Genomic DNA, 17572 nt, shown 5'->3' on the forward strand with positions numbered 1-17572 from the left:
ATTTTTGGAAGCCGAATGTCTGATAGGGCTTCACTGGCTTCTGATTGGCTGCAGGAACTTCCTGCAGCCAACCGGAAGCCACACTTTGGTTTTCCAATGTTTTGGAAGTCAAACAGACTTCCGGAACAGATTCCGTTTGACTTCCAAGGTACAACTGTACTGCCGGCTCACTATTTGACAGTGTACTAGTTCCTATATACAGTGGCCCACTCTTATCGTCCAACCAGGCAAGGAAAAGACATTATCAGTGTTTGAGGGAACAGTCCAGCCAGGCCTGGATGACTGCATTCAGCCGCCAATTTGATTGATTAGATTTCTTTTCCGCTTTTAATTCAAATGAATTCCAAAGCGGCTTACAAACAATAAATAGCAATGGTATGACAGCTCATAATAAGAGAACATCACGAATACCGAACAAATCGTACAGAATAATTAACATATTGTAAGAGAAACAATTGCAATCTATGAAACACTTAATGAAGCAGCAACTAAGAAATAAGCTAAACATCACAATTAAAGCAAAAGTCATATTATACAGTGGTACCTCTGGTTAAGAACTTAATTTGTTCTGGAGGCCCATTCTTAACCTGAAACTGTTCTTGACCTGAGGTACCACTTTAGCTAATAGGGCCTCCCGCTGCCGCTGCACAATTTCGGTTCTCATCCTGAAGCAAAGTTCTTAACCTGAGGTACTATTTCTGGGTTAGCGGAGTCTGTAACCTGAAGCGTTTGTAACCCGAAGAGTTTGTAACCTGAGGTACCACTGTACGATTAAAAAAATATGGCATGTACGATTAAAAAATACGGCATTTTTAATCTATAAAACAATACAGTCATACCTCATGTTACGTTTGCTTCATGTTATGTTCTTTCAGGTTACGTCCTGTGGTGACTGGGAAGTACCGGAAAGGGTTACTTCCGGGTTTCGCCGCTCGCGCATGCGCAGAAGTGCAAAATGACATCACGCGCATGCATAGAAGCATTGAATCACAACCCTCGTGTGTGCAGACGCGCCGCTGCAGGCTGCGCTCTTTTCATGTTGCGAACAGGCCCCCGGAATGGATCCTGTTCACAACCAGAGGTACCACTGTATCAACAACATTAGCAGAATAGCAGCCAAAAGATAAACCAAGCAGTTGATGCACACATTCTCCACAACCCCGTGACTCATAATCTTTCACTCTGTTCAGCTAAGAACAACAACAACAACAACAGTACCCTGTCCATCTAACTGTCTGACTGGGAGCGGCCGCTGGGACCATATAACACCAGTCTTGAAAGACCTACATTGGCTCCCAGTACGTTTCCGAGCACAATTCAAAGTGTTGGTGCTGACCTTGAAAGCCCTAAACGGCCTTGGTCCAGTATACCTGAAGGAGCTTCTCCACCCCCATTGTTCTGCCTGGACACTGAGGTCCAATGCTGAGGGCCTTCTGGCGGTTCCCTCGCTACGAGAAGCCAAGTTACAGGGAGGCAGGCAGAGGGCCTTCTTGGCCTCACCCTGTGGAACGCCCTCCCATCAGATGTCAAAGAGAAAAATAACTACCTGACATTTAGAAGACATCTGAAGGCAGCCCTCTTTAGGGAAGCTTTTAATGTTTAATACATTATTGTATTTTATTGTTTTGTTGGAAGCCGCCCAGAGTGGCTGGGGAAACCCAGCCAGATGGGCGGAGTATAAATAATAAATTATGATGATGATGATGATGATGATGATGATAAGTACACATAATGCTTATAGCAGCAGCCAGTGGCTCCCTTCTGAAGCTTCCTTGGGCTGGAGTTGGGACAGCACAAGTCCAAACCAACCACCACCTGATGGCAAACAGGGTCTATCTCCCCTCTCAGGTCTTCCTCTGTAAACTGCTCCCCTATGAAGGCTCCTAGGGCTGGAGGTGGGGGCAAGGCCAGCACAAAACCTACCTCCCCTCTCCTGGGACCTGAGGTTCTCGGTCCCATTGGTCCGTACAGACCAGCAGCCACTCTCTGGAATTTCTCTACCACTGAGCTACAGCCCTTCCCTGTCAACGGATGCTCTTGGGATAACTCTACTGCAGATATTTAGTTTCTGGGCCCAATTAATTTGAGGCTGTTATGTACTGAAGTTCTCACCCTGGGCCAGCAGGGGGATATACTGTAGATAGTTTTCACTCAGGTCCACATATGCAAATAAGGAATTGAAAGTGACGTTTAGTGATTGGATAGTTACAGAAAGTGGTTACTGTTGCGTTGTAGTGGAGCTCTATATAAGCAGGCTGGCTGAACCCTTCAGTTCAGTTCTGCCTGGCCTGTGAATAAACAAGAGCTGTTTGAAGAATCGTTGTGTTGTCTGATATGTTCACCCACAACTTAACAGAGGCCCTTCTTGGTTTGCCTTTTCCATGAGAGGTCCAGAGGGTGGCAACACAAGACCCGGCCTTTTCTGTGGTGGCTCCCCACTTGCGTGATGCTCTCCCCAGGGAGGCTCGCCTGGTGCCTTCATTGCATAACATTAGGTGTCAGACAAAACTGTTTTCTATAGGCCTTTGGCTAATTAAACAATCTATGACCTTTTAAACTGGGGTGGGGTGGAGGGTTATTGCTTTGTTATTATTTTATATACCGTATTTTTCGCTCCATAACATGCACTTTTTCCTCCTAAAAAGTAAGGGGAAATGTATGTGCGTCTTATGGAGCGAATGTGTGGTCCCTGGAGCCAAATTGCCCAGGGGCAAAAAGCAGATTGTGCTTTTTTTTTCTAGAAAGAGGGAAGTGGGTGTTGAAACAGAGCAGCTGATAGGCAAGGGATTGGGAGATAGATAAGGGACTCTAGAGATAAAGGAGGCTGCCTGGGAGTGGGGAGGTAAAAGCACATGGATCCTCAGGATTTTTGCATTGGGCCATCCCAAATTCACCATCAGATCACATAGCATGTCCATGGCTACAGCCTGCACCAAAACACACACGCATCCACTGTTTTGTGGGGCCGCAATGGCGCAAAAACATGGTTACAAAGCACGGGTCCACATGGGTTCTCAGGATCTTTGCATTGGGCTACCCCAAACTCACCGTCTAATCACATATCCACAAAAATCATACATCCACTGTTTTGTTCAGCATATTTTTTTTCTTGTTTTCCTCCTCTAAAAACTAGGTGCATCTTATGGTCAGGTGCGTCTTATGTAGCGAAAAATACGGTATTATTATTATTATTTTTTAAAAAATATATTGCAAACCACCCAGTGATCCTCAGATGGAGAGCAGTATAGATATTTAATAAATCAACAAATAAATAATGTGGTTCTATGCCAAATCTTTGGAGGGATATTCAATCCAGTTTGGATTTAAAGGCAATCTTACCGAAGTGCCAATTTCCTTTTTTAAAAAAAAATAAATAATTTTTATTAATTTACAACAAAAACAAAACAAAACATACATTATTTTCACATCTCGATTTCCCCCAAATCTTTCTTTTCTGGACTTCCTTCAGCTTTTCCGTAAATCTTTCGTAGTCATTATTAATTTACGCATTTCTTTTGTTTATATTGTCATTGTTTAAACTTTTTCCCCTCTATTCCCTTTTAACAATACCTCTTACATTTTCACAGTGCTTTTTTAAATCCCTCTAGCGTTATTTGGCCCTCACTTATACTCTCCAGATATTCAACAAATTTTCCCGAAGTGCCAATTTCCAAAGCAATCAGTGAACCAAAACACAGCCATCCTTTAAAATGTGTACTTACATGAATTGTGGAGCACGGTTATCCAGCCAAGTAAGGTGTCCAAAATCCATAGGTATTTATAGCCGACTTGGATGGAGGTATTGAGGGGAGGCTCATCAAATTTTCAGGCGGCACCAAACTGGGAGGGGTAGCCAATAACGCTGAAACAAAATCGGGATTCAAGGTGACCTTAACACATTGGAGAACTGGGCTGAAACTAACCGAAAGAATTTCAATAGTGACAACTGTAAGGTTCTGCACTTAGCCAGGAATAACTAGATGGAGACAACATAAAAAAACCCCTTCCAGTAGCACCTTAGAGACCAACTAAGTTTGTTATTGGTATGAGCTTTCATGTGCATGCACTCTTCTTCAGATATGAAGATGCATCTTTTCTTCAGAGATGCATCTGAAGAAGTGTGCATGCACACAAAGGTTCGTACCAATAACAAACTTAGTTGGTCTCTAAGGTGCTACTAAAGGGACGCAGGTGGCGCTGTGGGTTAAACCACAGAGCCTAGGGCTTGCCGATCAGAAGGTCGGCAGTTCGAATCCCCGCGATGGGGTGAGCTTCCGTTGCTCGGTCCCTGCTCCTGCCCACCTAGCAGTTCGAAAGCACGTCAAAGCTGGGGAAACCCAGCCAGATGGGCGGGGTACAAATAATAAATTATTATATTATAAAGGGCAAGTAGATAAATAGGTACCGCTTCAGCGGGAAGGTAAACGGCGTTTCCGTGCACTGCTCTGGTTCGCCAGAAGCGGCTTAGTCAAACTGGCCACATGACCCAGAAGCTATACGCTGGCTCCATCAGCCAGTAAAGTGAGATGAGCACTGCAACCCCAGAGTTGTCCGCAACTGGACCTAATGGCCAGGAGTCCCTTTACCTTTACTAAGGTGCTACTGGAAGGAATTTTTTTATTTTGTTTCGACTACAGCAGACCAACACGGCTACCTACCTATAACTAGATGGGGACGGTGGCGGAGGAAGGGATTGTGGGTGTGGGTGGGCTGCCCCAGATGCCATCACTTGGGGGAGGGTTTGACAAAATGACAAAAAGATGAGTTTTTTTTTTTTTAAAAAAATGGGCTCACAAAACTTTTTACAGGTTACGAATGGTTCTTACGAGCTCCACTAACCAGGAAGTAGCTGCTTCTGGTTGCAAACTTTGCCCCAGGAGGCTAACGGAAATTGAGTGCCAGAGGCAGGCCACGGCGGGAGGCCCCATTAGCGAAAGTGCGCCTCAGGATAGGAACGGTTTCAGCTTAAGAACGGACCACCGTAATGAATTAAGTTCATAACCAGAGGTACCACTGTAGTTCAGCCAACAAATGCAACGAAACGTGGCTACAGAAGTACTGTGTTTGGGGGACAGGGGGCGGGTGGGTGTGGAGGACTCTCTGGTCCTGAATGGGATAGCTGTGCCCCTGAAAGACCAGGTGCGCAGCCTGGGAGTCATTTTGGACTCACAGCTGTCCATGGAGGCGCAGGTCAATTCTGTGTCCAGGGCGGCTGTCTACCAGCTCCATCTGGTATGCAGGCTGAGACCCTACCTGCCCGCGGACTGTCTCCCCAGAGTGGTGCATGCTCTAGTTATCTCCCGCTTGGACTACTGCAATGCGCTCTACATGGGGCTACCTTTGAAGGTGACCCGGAAACTACAACTAATCCAGAATGCGGCAGCTAGACTGGTGACTGGGGGCGGCGGCCGAGACCACATAACATCAGTCCTGAAAGACCTACATTGGCTCCCAGTATGTTTCCGAGCACAATTCAAAGCATTGGTGCTGACCTTTAAAGCCCTAAACAGCCTCGGTCCAGGATACCTGAAGGAGCGTCTCCACCCCCATCATTCTGCCCAGATGCTGAGGTCTGGTTCCGAGGGCCTTCTGGCAGTTCCCTCACTGTGAGAAGCCAAGTTATAGGGAACCAGGCAGAGGGCCTTCTCGGTAGTGGCACCCGCCCTGTGGAACGACCTCCCACCAGATGTCAAAGAGAAAAACAACTACCTGACATTTAGAAAACATCTGAAGGCAAACCCTGTTCAGGGAAGTTTTTACTGTATGACCTTTTGATGTATTTTTAATTTTTGTTGGAAGTCTCCTAGAGTGGCTGGGGAAACCCAGCCAGATGGGTGGTGTACAAATAATAAATTATTATTATTATTATTATTATTATTATTATTATTATTATACCACCACTGGGCACCACACCATGGGGGTCAGCACTTATCGCTGGGCCTTCAGCGTGCCCAAGCCACGCGCCTCTCCTGGGAGTGACGTGGTGGCTTGGGCACTGCAGGCTCCGTCCTGCATCTGCCCATCGCCTCTCTCTCAACTGCCCTACAGCTGAGGGGGGCACGGTGGAGAGGCTCCACATAGCGCACCCTGCCCCCATGGGCAGCTCGCCCACCCGCCAGTTGCAGGACACACCCGCTGCACCCGGCATCCGCTGTAGAGTTGGAAGGGACCCTGTGGGGTCATCCAGTCCAACCCCCTGCAATGCAGAAATGTGCAGCTGTCCCATATGGGGATCAAACCAGCAACCTTGGCATTATCAGGATCTCTTCTTTGACGATCACTCGTAGCCAAGTAAGACTGTCTTCCATAAACACGGTTTTAACAATGACTCCGTAATTGGCTGTGGAGGCCAATTCTGGATCCACACGTCCTTCCACAGTGGGGACATAGGTTTCCGGACGGGAGTTGATCATGGTGTGGATTTACCAAGCGTGCCTTCCTCTTAGCACATTTCTCCCTTGCGTCCTTAGTTCAAGTGTCTTCAAAGTTCATGACACCTTTGGTAAAGGCTGTTCTCCAAGTGGAACGCTCGCAGGCCAGTGTTTCCCAGTTGTCTGTGTTTAACTCACTCTACGTGGAGCTGCCCTTGAGACTGACCCAGAAACTCCAGCGGGTGCAGAATGCCGCGGCGAGACTCCTTACGGGGTCTTCACTGCAAGATCATATTCACCCGGTGCTATACCAGCTGCACTGGCTCCCGGTGGAGTACAGGATCAGGTTTAAGGTGCTGGTTTTAACCTTTAAATCCCTATGCGGCCTAGGACCCACGTACCTACGGGACCGCCTCTCCTGGTATGCCCCGCGAAAGACCTTAAGGTCCACAAATAACACTTTGGAGGGCCCAAGCCTCAGGGAGGTTAGATTGGTTTTAACTAGGGCCAGGGCCTTTTCAGCACTGGCCCCAACATGGTGGAACGCTCAGTCACAAGAAACTAGGGCCCTGCAGGACTTGACATGTTTCCGCAGGACCTGCAAGACAGAGCTGTTCCTCCTGGCCTTTGGTTTGGACTCAGTCTGACCCTTATGTTTCCTTCCTCTTATGGTCTTGATTTATCAGCTATTTTAAAAAGAGGCTGCATTTTAAATTGCATTTTGACCTGTATTTTAAATTGGGGGTCCCCCCCTCTCTCCCCCCCCATTATGTTTTTACTGTGATTTTATTGGTGTTAGCCGCCCTGGCCTCTCCCTCTGGCCGGGGAGGGCGGGGTATAAATAAAATTTATTATTATTAGTAGTAGTAGACCACAAGCTTAACATGAGTCAACAGCGTGATGCAGCATCAAAAAAGGCAAATGCTATTCTAGGCTGCATCAAGAGAAGTTGAGGCTCCGGATGAAGGGAAGTCATAGTCCCGGTCTATTCTGCCTTGGTCAGACCACACCTGGAATATTGTGTCCAGTTCTGGGTGCAACAGCTTAAGAAGGATTTTGACAAACTGGAACGTGTGAAATTAAGAGGTACACAGATTGTTGAAATAAAAAAATAAGGGCTTTCTAAATGAAAGTAGGACTTGCTCCCCCCGCCACTCCTAATATAGCCGGAAGAGGTCACTTGTGAAGCAAAATGAGTGGCGTCTTAGCCGTGATTACCTGTGACAGGAGTCGAAGCATTAAGTACTTTAGCCTGACCCGGCAGGGCGGTTCACAGCTGAAGCAAGATAATGTCCTGCAGAACCTTTTAACCACATGCGGAAGAATAAGACTGACAGTGCAATAATCTGTGGGCGAAGGAGTCTCCCAGTGATGAGGCATAAATTCACAGGTGGAGCTTAATTCGGGGTTTCTGGGCTGGTTTGCAGTAACAGGTACACTGAAATGCACAACAGCTTGCAAAGAGGAAGTTTTCACTGGGCATTCATTGCATTTCTCTGGCAATAATAATAATAATAATAATAATAATAATAATAATAATAATTTATACGCCACACATCTGGCTGGGTTTCTCCAGCCACTCTGGGCGGCTTCCAACAAAATATTAAAATACCGTAATACATCAAACATTAAAAGCTTCCCTAAACAGGGCTGCCTTCAGATGTCTTCTAAAAGTATGGTAGTTGTTGTTCTCTTTGACATCTGGTGGGAGGGTGTTCCACAGGCCGGGTGCCACCACCGAGAAGGCCCTCTGCCTGGTTCCCTGTAACTTGGCTTCTCGCAGGGAGGGAACTGCCAGAAGGCCCTCGGCGCTGGACCTCAGTGTCCGGGCAGAATGATGGGGGTGGAGACGCTTAATAATTTGCTAAATGATAAAGTCTGCAGCCCCACAACAACACCCCATGGGTGGGGAACCTGTGGGCCAGAGAGCCAAATGCGGCCCTCGAAATCTCTTTATATGGCCCATGGAACTCTTCCCAGGCCACACCCCCTCTCTCCTCCGGCCACACCCCTCACTGCCCCCCTTGCTTCCCGAAGTGGTTTTTCTTCCCTGGGGTGTCTCCTTGAGCTCTGATAATGCCTTTTGCATGCCTGGCTGGAGGGCAGAAAGGGACGCGGGTGGCACTGTGGGTTAAACCACATAGCCTAGGGCTTGCCGATCAGAAGGTCAGCGGTTCGAATCCCCGTGACGGGGTGAGCTCCCGTTGCTCGGTCCCTGCTCCTGCCAACCTAGCAGTTCGAAAGCACGTCAAAGTGCAAGTAGATAAATATGGATGTGTGTATGGACGTGAGTAAATGTTAGTGAAAATACCACAATGAAACACATTATATGAGGAAGCATGTCATTGCAAAACTGTGTACGTCAGGTGAAATTGCATTCAAAAATATTGGGAGAAATTTGCACCCAAATGTTGGCGCATAGTTGGGCTGCACATATTTCCCTAGGAAGCGCATTCCAAAGCTTTGGGGCCACAAAAAAGGGCCCCATTCTGGCACCTGCCATTTTAGCAGCTCTCGGTGTCTGGGGTCATTAGAGGGATTGTGACAGCTTTTGCCCTGGCATTCCACCCCCCTTTCTCTGAGTGTGCCTTTTCCTTTCTACCTTATAGGTTTTAGGGGAACATAAAGTATTGGGCCCAGGGGATGATGGTGGGACAGAAGGCAAGGAGCTGAACAGCAGGTGGCGCCAGAGGGCCAGTGACAGACAGCGACAACTCTTTCTAATTTGTCCCCATCCCCTTCCTTCCTGCTGAGTTCTAAAGAGGCAACATTGAGACTAAGCCAACAGTCAGTGCCGCCCTCTGGAATAGCTTGTGGGTAAGATAGCAAGCAGGTGAGAGATGGCTGAGGACAGGTGGCGGTTGGTGGGGCAGTGCCCCATCTACCTTTATACCTGAAGGAGCGTCTCCACCCCCATCGTTCAGCCCGGACACTGAGGTCCAGCTCCAAGGGCCTTCTGGCGGTTCCCTCAATGCAAGAAGCAAAGCTACAGGGAACCAGGCAGAGGGCCTTCTCGGTAGTGGCACCCGCCCTGTGGAACGCCCTCCCACCAGATATCAAAGAGAACAACAACTACCAGACTTTTAGAAGACATCTGAAGGCAGCCCTGTTTAGGGAAGCTTTTAATGTTTGATGTATTACGGTATTTTAATATTTTGTTGGAAGCCGCCCAGAGTGGCTGGGGAAGCCCATCCAGATGGGCGGGGTATAAATAAATAAATAAATAAATAATAATAATTACAAAGAAACCAGAGATGTATCTCCTTGGATTGATAGATGAAGAGATACCACGGGGAGTGGGGGGGGGGGAAATAATTTTTCTATATGCAAGTTCAGCTAGTAGAATAGTGATTGCTACTAGGTGGAAGTCACAAGCTATACCCACAAAGGAGGAATGGATTTGTAAACTAAACGAATATTTAATTTTCGCAAAATTGACTGCTATAATAAGAAATCAGTCGAATCAAAAATTGAATGTTTTGATGAGTTTTATGGCAAAATATTGCTTAAAAAAAAGATACGCTAATATGCCTAGATTAAAATGCGAAGTACTGGATGGAAGAAAAATTAGTAAGGAAAGATAATAAGAATATATAGACGATTTGAGGAGACTGTCTAATGCGAAGACTATTGTAAATTGTATAATGGGAGGAAATCGAGGGGGTGGCGGATGGAAGTGGGAGGAGGGAGAAAAGAATAATACGATGGATTGAGGAAATATAAATGTAAATGTATGGGGAGGAAATGGTGTTGGCATATCTGTATTGTAATGTAATATGTGAAAACCTTGTAAAAAAATGATCAAGGGTCTGGAAACTAAGCCTGATGAGGAACGGTTGAAGGAGCTGGGTATGTTTAACCTGGGAAAGAGGCGACTGAGAGGAGAGATGAGAGATCTTCAAATATATTATGGGCTGTCACAGGGAGGATGGAGCAAGCTTATTTTCTCCTGCTCCACAGGGTAGGACCCAAACCAACGGATTCAAGTCGCAAGAAAGAGATTCTGGCTAAACATCAGGAAGAACGTTCTAGTATTTGATGGCAGATCGGACTCCCTTGGGAAGTTGTGGACTATTAAATAAATATGTGGACTATTAAATACATAAATAAATATAAATAAATAAATATAAATAAATAAATAAATAAAATAATTAAATAAATAAAAAATGGTCAAAGGCCTGGAAACGATGCCTTATGAGGAACGGCTAAGGGAGCTGGGCATGTTTAGCCTGGAGAAGAGGAGGTTAAGGGGTGATATGATAGCCATGTTCAAATATATAAAAGGATGTCACATAGAGGAGGGAGAAAGGTTGTTTTCTGCTGCTCCAGAGAAGTGGACATGGAGCAATGGATCCAAACTACAAGAAAGAAGATTCCACCTGAACATTAGGAAGAACTTCCTGGCAGTAAGAGCTGTTTGACAGTGGAATTTGCTGCCAAGGCGTGTGGTGGAGTCTCCTTCTTTGGAGGTCTTTAAGCAGAGGCTTGACAACCATATGTCAGGAGTGGTCTGATGGTGTTTCCTGCTTGGCAGGGGGTTGGACTCGATGGCCCTTGTGGTCTCCTCCAACTCTATCATTCTATGATTCTATGAAATAACCTATGGCCTGTGAAAGTGTAGGAGAGCGGACTGTTGTTGTTGTTGTTGTTGTTGTTGTTATTATTATACTATTAGGCTGTCAGTATGTTTTTACGATGTTTTTATCACTGATGTTTGGTTATGTGTTTCTAGCATTGTACACCGCCCTGAGATTTTTTTTTTGCTCAATGGCAGTACATAAGCTAAAAACAGATTAAAGCACACATCAGTAGTCTACAAGCCTGGATGGGCTTGCCTAAACAACACTGTTTTTAGCAGGCGCTGGAAAGAATTGAGTGAAGGTGCCCCACGAATATCACTAGGCAGGGAGTTCCAAAGGGCAGGCGATGCCTTATTAACAGACCTGGACCTTCTGGAAGTGGTGAACATGTCTCCTAATGAGTGGGATCTTTGGTTGAAGGGCAGCATACAAGTTTAATTCATTAACAATACTAATAATAACAGCAATATTTTCTACGAGCAATTTTCAACCGGAGAACCTGCATCATGAAGATTGCAGAAGGGAGAATATTGCAGGATAACTGTGTTTTTGGTTCAGGAGGTCAAAATAGGCTAGTTCTGCTCCCACCTTGATCCTGTGTCCCTTAAAAACCCAAATTCTGCAGCCAGAATTAAATAAAGATTGATTTCTTTTATCTCGGGTATATTCATTTCCTATGATCCATGTATTTTTTTAAAAAGTGCTTTTTAAAAAAGCACTTTTGCTAAAGGGGGAAATGGCATGGCGGCAGTTCCTCATGAGGTCTAGCAACCTGCAATATTTATGAAAAGGAAAAGAAAGCAAGAGATTCTCAAGATGCCACGCACGTCATGCCAGATATTAGATACTATTCTGCTGCAGAAGCTTTTGACTCAATCAGGCAACCGACCAACAAACCCATGAAGCGTCAGAATTAGGATTGCTGCCAACTTAAGCCACAGCACACATGACTTGTTAACAGGGCTGCTCTGGAGTAAATGTTCTGAGGATCGGAGCCCTCTCCCCATAGACCCCAACAGCCCAAATTCTCAGATAAAGTCCAGTTGCAGTTTGATGTTTAGCATCCTGACAAATCTAAAACACAACTTGTTCTTGACTTACCAAGGTCACCCAAGGACATCCCTTAGTTCTGAGCTGAGACCCAAAATGGAGCCTTTCTCCTCTTCCCGGGAACAGTGTAGAAAATCCACAGTTTCCAGAACAAAAATTGCTTTCAATCTGAAAAGGTTTCTACAGTTTCTTGAGGGAAGCCCATTGTTTTCCCCAAGTCTGGCTGGAAGGAGTTTTACGGTGGTCCTGGACTCAACCCATCCTTTCCCCTCCAGGATCCTGGCTCCATCCTGGGCTACGTGAGAGGAGGCCTGTTTCTCCGGAAAAGCGGGAAGAAAGTGGTAGGTTCCTCTAGCTGGGCAATGGCCACTCTGAATAGGATTAGGATGAGGAGGAAAGCTTCTTACAGGCCAGAGACCATCTGCAAACTCATGAGAGTAATGAGGTTATGGAGATTATTCGTATCCTGGTGGTTGCGGCAGGTTGCGGGCCTCAAAAAAAAATGTACCAACGCCTTTTCTTTGCAAGAGTTAAGTCGTGATCTTAAGTGTTTGGGCACAATGGCTCTATATTGCCATCACCTCCTAGCAAATAGAAGGGGAAGAAATGGAGGCAGTGAGAGATTTTACTTTCTTGGGCTCCATGATCACTGCAGATGGTGACAGCAGCCACGAAATTAAAAGACGCCTGCTTCTTGGGAGAAAAGCAATGACAAACCTAGACAGCATCCTAAAAAGCAGAGATAGCACCTTGCCGACAGAAGTCCGTATTATTAAAGCTATGGTTCTCTCAGTAGTGGTGTATGGAAGTGAGAGCTAGACCATAAAGAAGGCTCTGAAGAATTGATGCTTTTGAATTCTGGTGCTGGAGGAGACTCTTGAGAGTCCCATGGACTGCAAGAAGATCCAACCTATCCATTCTGAAGGAAATCAGCCCTGAGTGCTCACTGGAAGGACAGATCCTGAAGCTGAGGCTCCAATCCTTTGGCCACCTCATGAGAAGAGAAGACTCCCTGGAAAAGACCCTGATGCTGGGAAAGATTGATGGCACTAGGAGAAGGGGATGACAGAGGATGAGATGGTTGGACAGTGTTCTTGAAGCTACCACCATGAGTTTGACCAAACTGCGGGAGGCAGTGGAAGACAAGAGTGCCTGGCATGCTCTGGTCCATGTGGTCACAAAGAGGCAGACACTACTAAACGACTAAACAACAACAACAGCAACAGATACAGTTGTACCTTGGTTTCCGAACAGCTTAGTTCTCGAACGTTTTGGCTCCCAGATGCCGCAAACCCGGAAGTGACTGTTCCGGTTTGCAAACTATTTTTGGAAGCCGAACGTCCGACGGGGTTTCCATGGCTTCCGATTGGCTGTGGGAGCTTCCCGCAGTCAATCGGAAGCTGCGCTTTGGTTTCCAAACGTTTTGGAAGTTGAATGATCTTCCGGAACGGATTCTGTCTGACTTCCAAAGTATGACTGTACAGTAATACCAATGGCTGCGACACACAAGAATGGAAAGATCTTTCATTGGGTTAGCATTATAATATGAACCTTATCAATCCACACTTCCCAAAACAGTATGCCATCCAGAATGCAGCTATCTTGCAGACCATGCACTTCTCTGGATTATCTTTTTTTTTTAAAAAAAAATAGTTTTCATTTTAGATTTCCTTGTATAACGAACATTTTATACATACATACATACATACATACATACATACCCCGCCCATCTGGCTGGGTTTCCCCAGCCACTCTGGGTGGCTCCCAACAGAATATTAAAAACACAAACATCAAACATTAAAAACTTTCCTAAACTGGGCTGCTTTCAGATATCATCTAAATGTCAGATAGTTGCTTATTTCCTTGACATCTGATGGGAGGGTGTTCCACAGGGTAGGTGCCACTACCGAGAAGGCCCTCTGCCTGGTTCCCTGTAGCTTCGCTTCTCGCAGTGAGGGAACTGCCAGAAGGCCTTCGGAGTTAGTGTTCTGTGTCTGGGATGAATGATGGGGGTAGAGACGCTCCTTCAGGTATAATGCCTTCAGGGAAAGAATACCTGAAAATGCATCTATTGGTGGAACTAATGTAAAATGCATTGCATTGGGGGCGAATTGCTTGCAAAGTATGTGTTTTAAGCACGATTTTGTGCAAAGCCATGTATATTAGAAGAAATGTGCAGGAACTGTGATAAGTTCAAGGCTCGTGTATTAATATTCAAAGGCCTGGACACCCTGAGCCCAGGATAACCACCTGAGTCCTTGTATCTCAGCATGGTCACTAAGATTATCTGGAGAAGTTCTGTTAGATGTCCCAGGAGACTAGGTGAGGTGACTGCTCTCAATGTAGATCTTGATTCCTCACCTGCAGTGGCATAGCATGGCTTGCTAGTGCCCGGGGCAAGGAAAGTATTCCACACCCTAAGGCAAGCATTGCACCCTTAACCGGTGCTTCCGGTAGGGGACACTGCATGGCCAAGGGATACAAGGGCCCACCCTCTACCAACTCCTGCTCAGTGTGCTCCTCAAGTGGGGTGGGTGGGAAGGAGGCAGCAGCTGCAGAGGCACACCCCTAATTTTCTTTTGCACCCGGGACAATCACCCTGGTAGTACCCTCCATGTGGAAGAAGCCTCCTGGTGTATTATAGAATGTCTCATTCTCATTGGAGAAATGTTGGAGGGTATGCGCCATATAATATAACAGTATAATATAACAATAATATTCTTGCAATAACAACTTGTTGTTGTTGTTGTTGTTGTTATTATTATTATTATTATTATTATTAATACCCCACCCATCTTGCTGGGCTTCCCAGCCACTCTGGGCGGCTCCCAACAGAATATTAAAAACATGATAAAACATCATACTTTAAAATTTTGTTGCACCAGCAACAAATATACACAGAGGGAATTATTCTCTTGGATTGACTGCAAGAATATTGGACTGTTTGGTTTTGAGATGTTGAGTTGTGTCTTTTATTATTATTATTTTGGCCTTCTAAATGTCATTTCAGACTCTAAGTCATAGAAGGTGTTGAATTTTTGTACATTTCCCTGGACATTGCTGGGATATCTAAGGCAGCATTGACATCCAAGGTGCTTTGTCCTGGATCTTAGGAAAGTCAATCGAAAATTTGTGGGTGTGGTTTGTCCAAAAATAGCAAAGCTCAACAACTTTTGGGACAACGTCCTGGTTTTTACTTTAAAAACTCTTTTAAACCATATACAGTGGTACCTTGGGTTAAGTACTTAATTCGTTCCGGAGGTCCGTTCTTAACCTGAAACTGTTCTTAACCTGAAGCACCACTTTAGCTAATGGGGCCTCCTGCTGCCGCCGGAGCACGATTTCTGTTCTCATCCTGAAGCAAAGTTCTTAACCTGAAGCACTATTTCGGGGTTAGCAGAGTCTGTAACCCGAAGCGTATGTAACCTGAAGCGTATGTAACCCGAGGTACCCCTGTACGGAATTATTTAGCTTGTGATATTCTTCACTAACCCGGGCAAATGAAGAGTCCCGCGGTCGTCATGTTTTGGGGGAAAGAACTGTAGCTCAGTGGTAGAACAAAGAAAGCTTCTGGTTTAGTAAAAGATGCTGCTAGGAGTGTCATCTAAAAACCTGGAAAGGCTCTGCTGGCCAGTGTAGGTGATACAGAGACAAATTGGCCTGACTCTGTACACGGCAAAGTTACTTGGGAGTGCATTTGGCGATGGCCCCACAGCTGCGCCCGAGCGATCTGTATCCCCTGGGCCTCTTCGTTGTCTGTAATAATCAGCAGCCTTAATCTGAAATCCTGATTAACCTGGAGGTTTTAGGCCTCCAGCACGTAGCATTCTTCTGCCCTGAGGTTTATGCAAGCAGAAGGGCTTCTAAGACCGGGAGGAGAGAAGGTGCCCAGATCTCTCTGTTTGCCTTTCCGGTGCCCCTTGGGCATGGCTGACACTATCGCAGGGTTTCATCGCCGGCATCGTAGAATGGTAGAGTTGGAAGGGACCTGCAATGGTCATTTAGTCCAGCTCCCTGCAATGCAGCAATCTCTCTTTTTTTTAAAATAATATTTATTAGAAGTTTAATATTTACAGAAAAAAAGGGGGGAAAAGAAACAATAAAAAATTTAACAAACAATACATCAAAAATAAAAACAAAAACAAAAAAATACATCAACACAACAAGAAAAACAAAAACATTTAAAAACACATCCAATTATTTCCATATATTTACCTTTCATTTACTTGTTTCATCGACCTCCTCACACCTCCCTTGTTTGTATTCTAGTTCAATTAGTTATTTCAGCAAATCCTTTCCATCTTTCTCAATTTTTTGTTCCATAGTTTATCTTAACACAATCTAACTTTAAATATTCCACTTTGTCCCATTAACAATCAGTTTTTGCTTAATTCTTTATAACGTTTCTGCTGAAACCATATAACTTCATTCCAGCATTCTTCTAACATTCATTAATTTTGCAGTATTTCTGTAAATATACTTTAAATTTTTTCCAATCTTCTTCCATCGACTCTTCTCCCTGGTCTCGGATTCTGCCAGTCATTTTCGCCATTTCCATGTAGTCCATCAGCTTCATCTGCCATTCTTCCTAGGTGGGTAGATCTTGTTTTTTCCAATACTTTGCGATAAGCAATGCAGCAATCTCAACTAGATGGCCACCCAATGTCTGCTTAAAAACCTCCATCATCTTCAAAATGTGCCAGGTGATATTGGCTCCAGCTCTACAAAGTGAGGACATCCTTTTTTCCCAGTGAATTTTTTTTTTAAGGGAAAAAGCAAACACAGATCATGCTTGCTTTTATATTTTAAAAAGAAAATGATAGTTGGCTGTATTTATTTATCTATTTATTTATTTATTATCTAAGAAAAACATTTATTTATCTATTATTTATTATCTAAGAAAAGCAATGACAGACCTAGACAGCATCTTAAAAAGCAGAGATATCACCTTGCCAACAAAGGCCCGTATAGTCAAAGCTATGGTTTTCCCAGGAGTGATGTATGGAAGTGAGAGCTGGACCATAAAGAAGGCTGATCACTGAAGAATGGATGCTTTTGAATTCTGGTGCTGGAGGAGACTCTTGAGAGTCCCGTGGACTGCAAGAAGATCCAACCTCTCCATTCTGAAGGAAATCAGCCCTGAGTGCTCATTGGAAGGACAGATCCTGAAGCTGAGGCTCCAAAACTTTGGCCACCTCATGAGAAGAGAAGACTCCCTGGAAAAGACCCTGATGTTGGGAAAGATGGAGGGCACAAGGAGAAGGGGACGACAGAGGACGAGATGGTGGGACAGTGTTCTCGAAGCTACCAGCATGAGTTTGACCAAACTGCGGGAGGCAGTGGAAGACAGGAGTGCCTGGCGTGCTCTGGTGCATGGGGTCACGAAGAGTCGGACACGACTAAACGACTAAACAACAACATTTATCTATTGCATCTACACCCCACATTTTCCTCCAAGGAGCTCCAATGGTTCTCCTGTTTCCCAGTTAATTCCAATAACAAACTTGTTATTGTCAGGTGATGCTGAGAATCAGTGGCCCATGGCTGAGTGAGGATTTGAATCCAGGTCTC

General features: G+C 45.2%; 2 protein-coding genes across 4 annotated transcripts in view; one reads left to right on the forward strand and one right to left on the reverse strand.

Annotated features, from left to right (window-relative positions):
- RP1L1 (RP1 like 1) overlaps positions 1-16009 on the reverse strand; it is a 49776-nt gene extending 33767 nt beyond the window's left edge. The window contains exons 1-2 of one of the 3 annotated variants that reach the window (XM_083432408.1): positions 15494-16009; positions 3723-3862 (exon numbers count right to left, since the gene is read on the reverse strand). The gene's annotated coding sequence lies outside the window, so the exon portion shown is untranslated. Of the gene's footprint in view, positions 1-3722; positions 3939-5526; positions 5631-15493 lie in introns of those variants that run through there. The other 2 variants (XM_083432409.1, XM_083432410.1) reach the window with 2 other exon arrangements.
- The window catches only part of LOC310673929 (uncharacterized protein C8orf74 homolog), an 83068-nt gene that overhangs the window by 16606 nt on the left and 48890 nt on the right, over positions 1-17572 (forward strand). The gene's annotated exons all lie outside the window — the stretch shown is intronic.

Source organism: Podarcis tiliguerta (assembly GCF_965153285.1).
Source record: "Podarcis tiliguerta genome assembly, chromosome: 3".
NCBI classification, from domain to species: domain Eukaryota; kingdom Metazoa; phylum Chordata; class Lepidosauria; order Squamata; family Lacertidae; genus Podarcis; species Podarcis tiliguerta.